We start from the raw sequence: 13,601 nt of genomic DNA, 5'->3' as shown, positions 1-13,601 counted from the left end.
TTGGCGAATTGATGACGTTGTGTATTTTGCTGTGTCAAAAATATAACGTCTTATAGTTCCAAAAAGGTGGATGAGATTTACAGAAATCTCATGTCCACTCTGCTTTTTTCATTTTGTAATGAAGCGTAAACTGACCTGAGCTTTGTGTTTCAAATCCACAACATGTAAATTTTTCTTGCGGGTACGCTGAGTTTTATGTGCAGATCTTTCACATAGAATTGCATTAGATGCAGAAAACCTGCAGGTAAAAAATGCATGTGTGTTTTTACTGTGGTTTGGCTGCAGAAACGCAATAAAAACCACATGTAAATCACACATGACTATCAATAAAATTCTGGCAAAGCCAAATACCAGAAGTATCAAAAACGAAACAGCTTTATTTAAAGCATGATATACCACACAGACAAACAGCACAGTGTCAAAAACGGGATAACACATGTAAAAAAAACGCACTCAAAAACATAATGAAAAAATATGCAAATAACCTAATTTACATAATAGGTGCAGAAATGCTGCAAAAAATCTGCAACATCAAAAACTCACAAAATTTGCATCGTGTGAATGTGGCCTAAGATAAAGGGATTGTTCCCTTTCAATTATGTTTCTACTTTGGCTGCAGTTTGCTATGAAAAAAAAAGAAAGAAGCAAAAATGTCGTACTCGCCTTCTTTATGTCTACCGTCAAGTCTCCGCCACTGCTCCCTGAATCTGGCATTGGCTGCAATGCCAACATTACACCCATAGTGCAGCAGCCGATCAGTGAGCTCAGTGGCTCTACAGAGGGCATTCAGTCCACATTGGCAGCAGGCCTGTGGAGTCGGTAAGCCAAACCTCCGACTCCAACACCGACTCCTCAATTTCCATCACACCGACTCCCTCATACATGGCTCATGTTTAAGTGATAAATTTACTGTAGCACAGATTCATCTCAGCTAAAAGTCTAGACCCTTAGATCAGGAATAGGACATTTCATAACTTTCCCAAATTGTTATGAAAAAATATATTCCCCATAAACTGCATTGAACCACTGTACCCAATTTATTAAATATTTTAGGAGTTGGAGTCGGTCTATTTTATATTGACTCCACCGAAATGGACACCGACTGACTCCACAGCCCTGATTGGCAGAGAGCTGAGCTCACTGATTGGATGCGGCGTTGTGGATGTGACATGAACTCCAATGTTAAACACCAGGAGCAGCTGCGGAGACTCATTGGTGGCCATAGAGAAGGCGAGTACAGCGAAATTTGTTGTTTTTTTATTTTATAGCAAACAGCAGACAAGGGAGAAAACTGATAGGAAATGACAGGTTCCGTTTAAAGGGGTTGTTCCCTATCTACTATCTACACTGCCCCCATAGCGTTGTTAGTGATGCAATGTGCATCACTAACAAACTTTTTTTCATTAAACCCTTAACAACCTTGGGATTTTCCGTTTTTGCATTTTCATTTTTTGCTCCCCTTCTTCCCAGAGCCATAGCCTTTTTATTTTTCTGTCAATATGGCCATGTGAGGGCTTATTTTTTGTGGGACGAGTTGTACTTTTAAACGCCATCACTGATTTTACCATATCGTGTACTGGAAAACGGGAAAAAAATTCCAAGTGCAAAAAAAATGCAATTCCACAGTTCTGGGGGGGGGGGGGGGGTTTAACCACGTTCGCTAAATGCTAAAACTGATCTGCCATTATTATTCTCAAGGTCATTACGAGTTCGTAGACACCAAACATGTATAGGTTCTTTTTTATTTAAGTGGTAAAAAAAATCCAAAGTTTGTAAAAATAAAAAAAAGCGCCATTTTCCAAAACCCGTAGCATCTCCATTTTTCGGGATCTGGTGCTGGGTGAGGGCTTATTTTTTGCGCGCTGGGCTGACGTTTCTATTGATACCATTTTGGGGTAGATCCGATGTTTTGATCGCCCGTTATTGCATTTTATTGCAATGTTGAGACGACTAAAAAAAGTAATTCTGGCGTTTAGAATTTTTTCTCGTTACGCCATTTACCGAACAGATTAATTCTTTTTTTATATTGATAGATCGGGCGATTCTGAACAGAGATACCAAATATTTTATTTTGAATGGGGTGATTTAAACTTTTATATTTTTTTAAAAAAAATTTACACACTTTCTGCTTGCTCCATAGGAGACTAGAAGCAGCAGTTGTCAGATTGCCTCTGCGGCATACAGGCGATGAGCAGATCGCTTGTATGCAACAGAAATGCTCACTGGCTATGAGCGCCGACCACTGGGTGGCGCTCATAGCAATCAAGACATGACAACCACAGGGGTCAGCTGTAGACCCTGGGTTGTCATGCCCACCCATCGGTGACCTGCGATCATGTGACGGGGTCACCAATGGACGGGGCTAATGCCGCACTTCTGGCGCAGCGATGTTGAATGCCGCTATCAGAGATTGACAGCGGCATTTAAGTGGAGGAGTCCTGAGGAGATAATTTGCATATTCCCACTGCATTTTGGGGTAAGTGAAGAGTCTCCGCAAGCTCAAAGAACACTGGATTTTGGCTGTTGGAGCTGAAAAGAGGACATCGGTAAACCAGTGGAGGAGTCCTGAGGAGATAATTTGCATATTCCCACTGCATTTTGGGGTAAGTGAAGAGTCTCCGCAAGCTCAAAGAACACTGGATTTTGGCTGTTGGAGCTGAAAAGAGGACATCGGTAAACCAGTGGAGGAGTCCTGAGGAGATAATTTGCATATTCCCACTGCATTTTGGGGTAAGTGAAGAGTCTCCGCAAGCTCAAAGAACACTGGATTTTGGCTGTTGGAGCTGAAAAGAGGACATCGGTAAACCAGTGGAGGAGTCCTGAGGAGATAATTTGCATATTCCCACTGCATTTTGGGGTAAGTGAAGAGTCTCCGCAAGCTCAAAGAACACTGGATTTTGGCTGTTGGAGCTGAAAAGAGGACATCGGTAAACCAGTGGAGGAGTCCTGAGGAGATAATTTGCATATTCCCACTGCATTTTGGGGTAAGTGAAGAGTCTCCGCAAGCTCAAAGAACACTGGATTTTGGCTGTTGGAGCTGAAAAGAGGACATCGGTAAACCAGTGGAGGAGTCCTGAGGAGATAATTTGCATATTCCCACTGCATTTTGGGGTAAGTGAAGAGTCTCCGCAAGCTCAAAGAACACTGGATTTTGGCTGTTGGAGCTGAAAAGAGGACATCGGTAAACCGCGCGCCTACCGGCGCGCGCATTTTTAAGCTTTTTTTTTAAGCTTTTTTCACTGTTTTCAGAACATTAACAATAAGAACATGGAAGAGTCCAGGAGCCATTTGGTGAGCTGCATATCCTGCTACATGTTCACAGACTTGCCAGTGGAAAAGCCAAACTTCACATGCCAGAAATGCAAGCTTGTGTCCCTGTTGGAGGAAAAGTTGCGAAATCTAGAAGAGAGGTTAACTACCTTGAAAATCATTAAGGAAGGTGAAGAGTTCTTAGACAGAGCAGAATTATCTCTTCATGATTCAGAAAGAGAAGAAATTCGAACTGCACCTGACGAAACAGAGGAATGGAAGCATGTGACCCACAGAAGCAGGAGGATCGAGAGGCAGTCAGCACCCATACTGCTCAGGAACCAGTACCAGGCTCTCACACAGGAGAACCATGAAGAAATACAGCAAGATAAGACTTTGCCAGCAATGAATAACCTTGTAAGCCCTCAGAATCCTCCTGGATGGAGAAAGAAGAATGTTGTGAAGAAAAAACGGAGAGTGGTGGTCATGGGGGATTCCCTGTTAAAAGGAACAGAGGCCGCTATCTGCAGACCAGACATAACCTCAAGAGAAATGTGCTGTCTTCCAGGAGCAAAAATTAAAGATGTGTCTGACAGGATATCAAGACTCTTCAGACCTACAGATCACTACCCATTCCTGCTAATACATGTGGGGACAAATGACACCGCAAGAAAGGACCTGGAAACCATCTGCAGTGACTTTAAAGACTTAGGCAAGAAAGTGAAAGAATTGGGAGCGCAGGTGGTCTTCTCATCCATCCTCCCAGTGGATGGCCATGGAACAATGAGGTGGAATAAGATTCTACAGGTGAACAACTGGCTACGTCGATGGTGCCGTCAACAAGGATTTGGACTTCTGGATCACGGAATGAATTACCTATACGATGGACTACTTGCTAGAGATGGGGTGCACCTTACGAAGACTGGAAAACATGTATTTGGAAGTCGCCTTGCTACACTCATCAGAAGAGCTTTAAACTAGAACAATGTGGGAAGGGAAGCAAAAGGCCAGAAAAAGCCATACAGCTGACAAATACTATTGAGATCTCTGCTACTGGAAGTGGAAAAGAAGAACAAAGACAAAAAAATCTAAATAATAAAAATATGGGAGGAAGAGAAACCAATCACAAACTAAAATGTTTTTATACAAATGCACAAAGCATGGGCAACAAACAAGGAGAATTGGAACTACTAATGCAGGAAAAGGAATATGATGTCATTGGAATCACTGAAACTTGGTGGGACGATACACATGATTGGAATAAAAGGCTAAAAGGATACAACTTATTTGCAAGAAACAGACTTGATAAACGAGGAGGAGGTGTTGCATTGTATGTTAGAAAAGCGTATATCTGCACAGAGATTGAAGCTTCAGAGACTGGGAGTTCTGTGGAAACTGTTTGGGTAAGAATACAAGGAGAGAACAACGGAAAGGACACCATTGTAGGCATTTACTACAGGCCACCTGGGCAAGCTGAAGATATGGATGAACTCTTTATGTATCAAATGACCAAGTTCTCCAAAAAATATGACGTAGTGGTCATGGGAGATTTCAACTATCCAGACATTTGTTGGGAATCTCTCTCAAGTAAAACTAACAGGTCAAGCAAATTCTTATCCTCTCTTGCTGACAACTTTATCTTCCAAAAGGTAGGGGAGAAAACAAGGGGATCTGCTACTTTGGATCTAATCCTTATAAACAGGGAGGAAATGGTTGAGGAGGTAAAGGTGGCTGGGACGCTAGGAGGCAGCGATCATGCTATTATAGAATTTTGGATAACTAGAGGAGGAAGACATGTGAAGACTCAAACTTCAAGGTTAGATTTTAGAAAGGCAGATTTTAAGAGACTCAGAAAGAGAATAGGAGGGATCCAATGGCTGGATGTCCTTAAGGACAAAAATGTCCAGGAAGGATGGGAAATTTTTAAAAATGAGATTCTCAAAGCACAATCGTTAACAATCCCGAAAAGTAGGAAGAATGGGAAGCATTTAAGAAAACCAGGATGGATGAACACAGAACTTAAACACATGCTAAAAAGAAAGAAAGAAATGTTTATTAAATGGAAAGAGGGAGGCATATCTAAAGAAGATTATAATGCAGTCTGCAGATCCTGCAGGGCACGTATCAGGTTAGCTAAAGCTGACAATGAATTAAGGCTTGCAAGAGATGTCAAAAGCAATAAAAAAGGATTTTGGGGGTATGTCAAAAGTAAAAGAAAAGTCAAAGATGCTATAGGATTTTTACAGGATGAAAATGGAGAAATGGTAAGAGAGGATGTTGAGAAGGCCGAACTTTTTAATTCCTATTTTGCATCTGTTTTCTCTCAGAAAGAAAATGTAACATCAACTGATCTTCACTGTCCTTTTAAAGGAATAGAGGAATCCAAGTTATCTGTAAACAGAAAGATTGTGAGGGAATATTTAGCTAACATAAATGAGTTCAAGTCTCCAGGTCCAGATCAATTACACCCCAGAGTACTGAAGGAGATTGTAGAAGAAATTTTAGAACCACTCTCCATAATATTTGAAAATTCTTGGAGAACAGGAGAAGTCCCAGAAGACTGGAGAAGAGCAAATGTTGTTCCTATCTTCAAAAAGGGGAAGAAGGTGGACCCAGGGAACTATAGGCCGGTGAGTCTGACTTCTATACCAGGAAAGATCTTTGAACAAATTATTAAACAACATGTATGTAAGTACATGGATAAGAATGAAGTGATTAACCAGAGTCAGCATGGGTTTGTAACTAACAAGTCATGTCAGACTAACTTAATTTCCTTCTATGACAGAATCACTGACTGGGTGGATCAGGGAAATGCTGTAGATATAGTATATCTTGACTTCAGCAAAGCATTTGACAAAGTATCTCACATCATCCTTATTGAACAAATGACCAAGTATGCAATGGACCAGGCAACTGTTAGGTGGATTCATAACTGGCTTAGTGATCGGACTCAAAGGGTGGTTGTAAATGGCTTTACATCCAGCTGGATGAATGTCTCAAGTGGGGTACCACAGGGCTCCGTCCTGGGACCTGTATTGTTCAACATCTTTATCAATGATTTAGATGAAGGAATTGAGGGTAAACTGATTAAATTTGCTGATGATACAAAGCTAGGAGGGATAGCTAATACTAGAGAAGAGAGAGAGAGGATTCAAAAAGACCTAAATAAACTGGAGCAGTGGGCAGCAACCAACAGAATGGTTTTTAACAGGGAAAAATGCAAAGTACTACATCTGGGCAATAAAAATGAAAAAAGCATATACAGAATGGGAGGAATAGAGCTAAACAACAGTACATGTGAAAAAGACTTAGGTATACTAATAGATCATAGACTGAACATGAGTCAACAGTGTGATGCAGCAGCAAAAAAGGCAAATACAATTCTGGGATGTATTAACAGAAGCATACAGTCTAGATCACGTGAAGTCATTATCGGTCTTTACTCCTCTTTGGTCAGACCTCATCTGGAATACTGTGTACAGTTTTGGGCACCACATTTTAAAAAAGACATAGACAAACTGGAGCAAGTTCAGAGAAGAGCGACCAGAATGGTGACTGGTCTGCAAACCATGTCCTATGAGGAACGGTTGCAGGATTTGGGAATGTTTAGCTTGCAAAAAAGAAGACTGAGAGGAGACTTAATAGCTGTCTACAAATATGTCAAGGGCTGTCACATTGTAGAAGGATCATCTTTATTCTCATTTGCACAAGGAAAGACTAGAAGCAATGGGATGAAACTAAATGGGAGGAGACACAGATTAGATATTAGAAAAAACTTTTTGACAGTTAGGGTGATTAATGAGTGGAACAGGCTGCCACGAGAGGTGGTGAGTTCCCCTTCAATGGACGTCTTCAAACAGAGGCTGGACAGACATCTGTCTGAGATGATCTAGTGAATCCTGCTTTGAGCAGGGGGTTGGACCAGATGACCCAGGAGGTCCCTTCCAACTCTACCATTCTATGATTCTATGATTCTATGAAGTGGTTAACAGCCGCAGGTGGATCTCGATTCCAGCAGGGGGTTTTGTGGGCACATGTCAGCTGTATAAATCACCTGACATGTGCCCGGTTCAGTGCGGGCTCAGCGCTGGAGGCCGCGCTGAACCTGGGGTTATAGTACGCCCCAGGCAAATACGCCCCAGGCCAGAAAGGGGTTAAAATACGCCCCACTATAATAGTGCTTGCCGGAAGCAATATTCAAATACGTGGGCGGCACCAGCAGTGAGTGAATGCTGCGCCCGCCCCTGACTGTATGTGAGAATACCCCTATGACTGAATAGAGCAGGTAGGACAAAGTGTATAAAATGTTATAAAATCATTATGCTACCACCGACTTTAATGAAAAAAGCTTGGGGGCAAAGCAATGGGGGCAGTGTAAATAGTAACTAGGACATGACAGGTTCCCTTTAACTCATACTACATCCAGCAGTAGACAGTACACCACAGAGGATACAGAAGACAAACTGTAACATTATTATTTTTTTTAGTGAAACTAAATTGCAAACATTATTTTCAGTACTAAATACACGCCCCTTAAAATAAATAATTATCCCCTAAAGACAGACAAGATTTGGAAGTGCATGTCTAATGTGTAGGATTTGGATGTGCCAGTCCATGTCTTTTTCTAGTTATGATCTAAAAGTAGATTATAATTTTATTCAACATATGAAACTATGCGAGAACTGCTGTTTTGGTTCATCGTGTTATATGTTACCTATGATGATAACAATAAAAACCCCACCTCAATATGCAAAAAAAAAAAAAAAAAAAACAGTTCTGTTGACAGAAAAGTGCAAAGTCAGAGCTCTCACTATATGATAACCAAATAGAAAAAAATGTAAAAAGGGATCATCTTGCATAAAAGTGGTAAAACATAAAACACTGTATTGACCCACAGAATAAAGTTAAAGGGGTGTCCAGTACTTTATATGATCCCCCTACGTATTCCCGCAGGGTCCATAAGTGTTTCTCTAAATACCTTGTGGTGCCTTTTCTGCCTGTGAGCGGCGCTATCACTGGCCGCTCACAGGCATCACGTGACCCCCGGCTGCATCCGGCTCTGACATCCGCTGATGTCACGTCATGATTCCGGATGCAGCCGGGGGTCCCTCTTCTGCGTTCCACGGTGGCTGCTGGGCTGTGGGCGAGGTTACCCAGCACGTCACACCCAGCATCCACCGCGCACTCTCCCTCTCCTCATTCACTGGGAAAGCGTGCGGTGGATGCTGGGTGTGAAGCGCGGGGTAAACCCACCCACAGCTCAGCATCCACCGTGGGGACCGCGTCACTGATGTCACGCCTCACTTGACGTGACATCAGTGACGGGTCACGTGATGCCTCTGAGCAGCCAGCGATAGCGCCGCTCAGAGGCAGAAAAGGCACCGCAAGGTATTTACAAAAAAACTTCTGGGCCCCGGGGGGATACATTGGGGGGTTCATATAGAGTAGTGGACAACTTCTTTAACCTGTGAATTATACTGCACAGTGAACACGATAAAAAAAATTAAAAAAAATCCAGATGTATTGTTTTTGTTCATGCTTCCTACCAAATAAATTAAAAAAAAAGTGATCAAAAGCTTTTATGTATATATCGACAAAAGAAAGGATACCAGTAAAAGCTTTACAAAAAAACAACAGGAAATACAGGTTGTCCTTCAAAAAAAAAAAGTTATGGGTAGCCGAAAATAGTGGGAAGAAAAAAGAAAACAGCATTCTTTGGTGTAAAAGTTCTTTCACTTCCTCTGGATGTATATGATACGTCCGAAGGCGGGAAGAGTGAAGCCAGTGCCGATTGGCTGCAGGGATTAAGTGACACGGCACTGTGTCAGTGCCGACATAGCTGAAACGGTGCTGGCACCAGGGCGGAGTATAAGGCTATGTGCCCACGATGCAGAAATGCTCAGGATTTTTTCCTGAGCGTTTCTGCATTTCCCTGGCAGAAAAAAACGCATGCGGATTGTACATGTGTTATTCATGCCAGGGACATGCGGAAATGAAGCGTTCTTCACTGGCATTTCCGCATGCGGATGTCAAGCGCTTTCCAAGCGATTTTAGCATCACTTGGAAAGTGCTTGACAACTAGGTCACACTATATAAATCCATGCAACCGGCTTGGATTTATATAGTGTGACCCGAGAGAATGGTTAAAAATAAAAAAATAAATCTATACTTACCCTCCGATGGCCCCTGCAGTCTTGCTGCGCTCCTGTGCTGGCTGCCGGCAGATCGCGGTACGCTGTACTGAAAGACCTGCCGTCACATGACTGTGACATCTGTGCAGGTCCTTCAGTCCTGCGCGATCTATCGGCAAGCACAGGGAAGGAGTCCGGGGGCAGTCGGAAGGTGAATATAATCTTTATTTTTTACAGCTTTTAAAGGTACCTGGGTGTGGAGGAGAGTCTCCTGTCCTCCACACCCGGGTACCATCCGCACATTAGAATGCGTCAATTACGCAAGTACAGATGCAGTCTTGCGGAATTGGCGCGTTCTAATGCAAGTCAATGGCAGCGAAAACGCAGCGCTTCCGCAAAATTAATGGACATGCTGCGGATTTTTGAGCGCAGCATAAACGCTGCGGAAAAATACGTAGCATGGGCATTGAAAGTGCGGAATTGCATTGGAGACCATGGGGGAAGGTTTACCAAGCGTTTACGCTGCGGAAATTCCGCAGCGTAAACGCTTGAAAAACGCATCGTGGGCCCACAGCCTATTAGTGTTTTTTTTAAAAGAAGAAAACAGGAGGTTTGAGAAGGGGTTGTTGGAGTAGTTTAAATGTACTCCATAATGTTTCCAATAATAAATAACACTCATCCCGAAAATAAAAAATCCCTCAAACCACTACTAAAAAGATTATAAAATTAAGGTTTCTGGAACATGGCAATAAAAAAGTGAAAAACAAAAATGGTTTCTCAAAAAGGCTAAAACTGACAGCTACAAGAAAAAGTGAAAGGGGTTGTCCAAGACTAACATTGATGGCCTATCCTTACAACATCCTGACTCTGGCACAGGAACGTAATCCTACATTGTTTGCGCCACAGCGTTCAGTAGTTAAAGGGGTATACCCATCTCCAAAATCATATCCCAATATGTAGTAGGTGTAATAATAATAATATTAGCAAATACCTCCAATTAGAAATGCAGCATAGTTCTCAGATTCGCTATGTCGTTTACCTCATGTGCAGGAATTGCAGGACCATAGGTATCCATGGTTACGACCATGACGCTGGGTGCCCACGTAGCGTTTTTCAAGCGTTTATGCTGCGGAATTTCCGCAGCGTAAACGCTTGTGAAACGCTAGGTAATCCGCACCCCATGGTCCCCAAGGGGATTCCGCATGTTCTATGCACATGCTGCGGATTTTTCCGCAGCGTTTATGCTGCGTACAAAAATCCGCAGCATGTCATTTAATTTTGCGGAAGCGCAGCGGAACTCCCGCCATTGACTTGCATTGAAACGCATAGAAACCGCGACTGTACATTTGTACAAGCGGCTTCTATGCGTCTCTATGTGCGGATAGTACCCAGTTCTGGAGGAGAGAAGACTCTCATCCAGACCTGGGTACCATTGTACCTGTAAAAAAAGAATAAAATAACAAATAAAGTTTATATTCACCTGTCCGGCGGCTTCTCTCTGAATGCCGGCATCGCTTGAGGACCTGCGGTGACGTCACAGTCATGTGACCGCAGGTCATTCATCGCTCTGTCTCGCGATATGCCGGCAGCCGGGAACCAGCCAGGAAGCAGCGCTACTGCCACACCGGGGCCTCGGGGGTGAGTATAGCTTGATTTGTTTTAATTTTTACGGTTCACACTGTATAAATCCATGCTGTTTGCATGGATTTATACAGTGTGACCTAGTTGTCAAGCACTTTCCAAGTGATAGTATCGCCTGGAAAGCGCTTGTCAATCTGCATGCGGAAACGCATGTGAATCCGCATGTGGAAACGCATGTATTCTGCAGGAAAAACGCATGCACAATCTGCATGCGTTTTTTCTGCCAGGGAGATGCAGAAATTTTCTGCTTCATTTCAGCATCGTGGGCACATAGCCTGAAGAGCGGTTTTAATCTAACTGTCATTATATGTGTGGTCATATCCATGGATACCTAAGCTACTGTAATATCCTACACATGGGGTAAGCAACATAGGGAAGCTGAAAAACTACACTACATTTCTAATTGGAGGTATTTGCTAATATTATTTACACCTACTACATATTGGGATAGGTTATTGGAGATGGGAATACCCCTTTAATGCTGTGTGCACATGCTTGCAGAATAAACTTAACATGTGAATTAAACTGCACAGTGAAAACCGTAAAAAAATAAAATAAAAAAACATACAGATGTATGGTTTTTCTTCATGTATCCTACCAAATAAATGAAAAAAGTAATCAAATTATTTTATAGGTAGGTAGAGAGATAGGGAGCCCACGTCCAATTTTAAAGCAAATGGAATTGTCTATTATGATAAATAGGTGGACTGCAAAGGGCTCATGTGTTGTTCTTGCACAAGGAACCTTTTCTGCCTGTGTCCACCACTGTCTAGGGGCAATATCCAAGGGAGACATGTAGTCCCCCATACTCCAGTGCAGCATGTGGCTCAGTGGTTAGCACTGCAGCCTTGCAGCGCTGGAGTCCTGGGTTCAAAGGACAACATCTGCAAGGAGTTTGTATGGGTTTCCTCCCTCACTCAAAAGACATACTGATAGGGGATTTAGATTGTGAGCCCTAATGGGGACAGTGCCCATAAGGTCCGTAAAGCGCTGTGGAATTAATGGCACTATACAAAAGTGGGTAAAATAAATAAAAAAAAATACTCCACATACCAAAGGGATAGTGATGACGGCGAGTGGCAGCTGTAACAACACATCTAATAGACAGGAGGACGAATATCAGCTAAAATACCACAGCTCATCTGCAGAGAACAAGACATACTACTATTACTACTACCTAGCTGCTGACATAACCAGTCCAGATGTCACACTGATGTCAGGCATTGAGATATGGCAATGCCCGGATGGCACAATCAAAACAGAAGGAAAAGACTTCAGACAACTCCCATCCAGAATGAGGCATGTTCCTAATTACAGCACTTCCATTTATTATGTAACCGCAGTTATGTGATGTCCTACTTTATGTGCCACTATGCATGGATGACTGTACATGCTGTCATTACTATATATATATATATATATATATATATATATATATATATATATATATACACACACATATATATACATACACACACACACATACTTATATGATTAAACATTATAGTAATATAATATACACACATAAATATATATATATGCACACACTAACATAATATAACATCACATAGTAATATAATATGCACACACACATATAGATATATATTACACAGCATACATGCACACACACTGGAGAGCCAGCAGTGAGTAGGGCACATCCATCTCTCCATCTGGCAGGCACTGTACGGTCACCATACACGGTATAACGCTAGCTGGATGCACAGGCAATGACAATTCTAGCAGAGACAACATTTGGACGGTATACGTACGATGTTCATCCCTTGTCCCAAATGTGAAGCGACTCCGGAGCTCTGGATCGGGATAGGTCCAGGGAGCACTTCCGGTTCCGGAGCTTACGGACTCCTACAAGACACGGCGGCGACACAGCATAGCGCATGCGTATTAGCCGTTAGTCGTAGCTCCCTAACCTTGCCCACGTCCCGACGGGAGCATTACACTACGCATGCTCGTGTAACGGATTAGGTTATGTGCGTGTGCACAAGCACTCCGCGCTGTTACCTTCATGTGTAGTGTAGCGCCAGACAGCTGCTCTGCAGAAAGCACTTTACCTGAAACATGTCCGCCTGGCTTTAGAGGAAAGGCCTCTCCAGCCTCCACTATTGTTGTGCTTGCTGAAACACATACATAGTTTATACAGAGTTTTTGGGGCGTTCAAAAACGAGTTTTTCATGTGGAAACCATTTCAGTGCACGCAACGTCTTTTTCAGTCAGTCACACCTGTACAGCTTTTTAAGAGGCAAACACATTTTTTCCTGAAGCGTTTTTTTTGGTGATTTCCTGAACAAATAGTGTAGTTGTTTAATTTTTTCAGTTTTTATGAGGAAAAAAATTCTAAAATCTCGTTCACGCGGTGCTATTTTATCTTGTTTTTTGAGCCGTGGTGCCTTTTTTTAAAAAACCCGCAGCATGTCATTTTTTTCAGTGTTTTTCTGTATTTTTTTTTTATACATTGAATGCCTAAATAAAATCACTTTAAAAAATCACATGTGACGTATATGCATCATTTTTCCTGTTAACACTGCGTTGTTCATGCAAAAAAGCACTGCGTGAATAATTCCT

At 42.3% G+C, this 13,601-nt stretch overlaps 1 protein-coding gene across 2 annotated transcripts in view; it reads right to left on the bottom strand.

Moving 5' to 3' along the window:
* SPECC1L (sperm antigen with calponin homology and coiled-coil domains 1 like) overlaps positions 1–12,948 on the bottom strand; it is a 72,310-nt gene extending 59,362 nt beyond the window's left edge. Inside the window, exons 1-2 of one of the 2 annotated variants that reach the window (XM_073674161.1) lie at positions 12,791–12,935; positions 12,075–12,163 (exon numbers count right to left, since the gene is read on the bottom strand). The gene's annotated coding sequence lies outside the window, so the exon portion shown is untranslated. Of the gene's footprint in view, positions 1–12,074; positions 12,164–12,790 lie in introns of both variants that reach the window. The other variant, XM_073674153.1, reaches the window with a different exon arrangement.
* Positions 12,949–13,601: the final 653 nt, after the last annotated feature.

Source organism: Phyllobates terribilis, unplaced genomic scaffold (genome assembly GCF_046119375.1).
Source record: "Phyllobates terribilis strain yellow unplaced genomic scaffold, ASM4611937v1 Scaffold_1__5_contigs__length_1240528914, whole genome shotgun sequence".
In the NCBI taxonomy this organism is placed as follows: domain Eukaryota; kingdom Metazoa; phylum Chordata; class Amphibia; order Anura; family Dendrobatidae; genus Phyllobates; species Phyllobates terribilis.
Note: the sequence above shows the minus strand (reverse complement) of the source record. Positions and strands in the feature narration are given on the sequence as shown.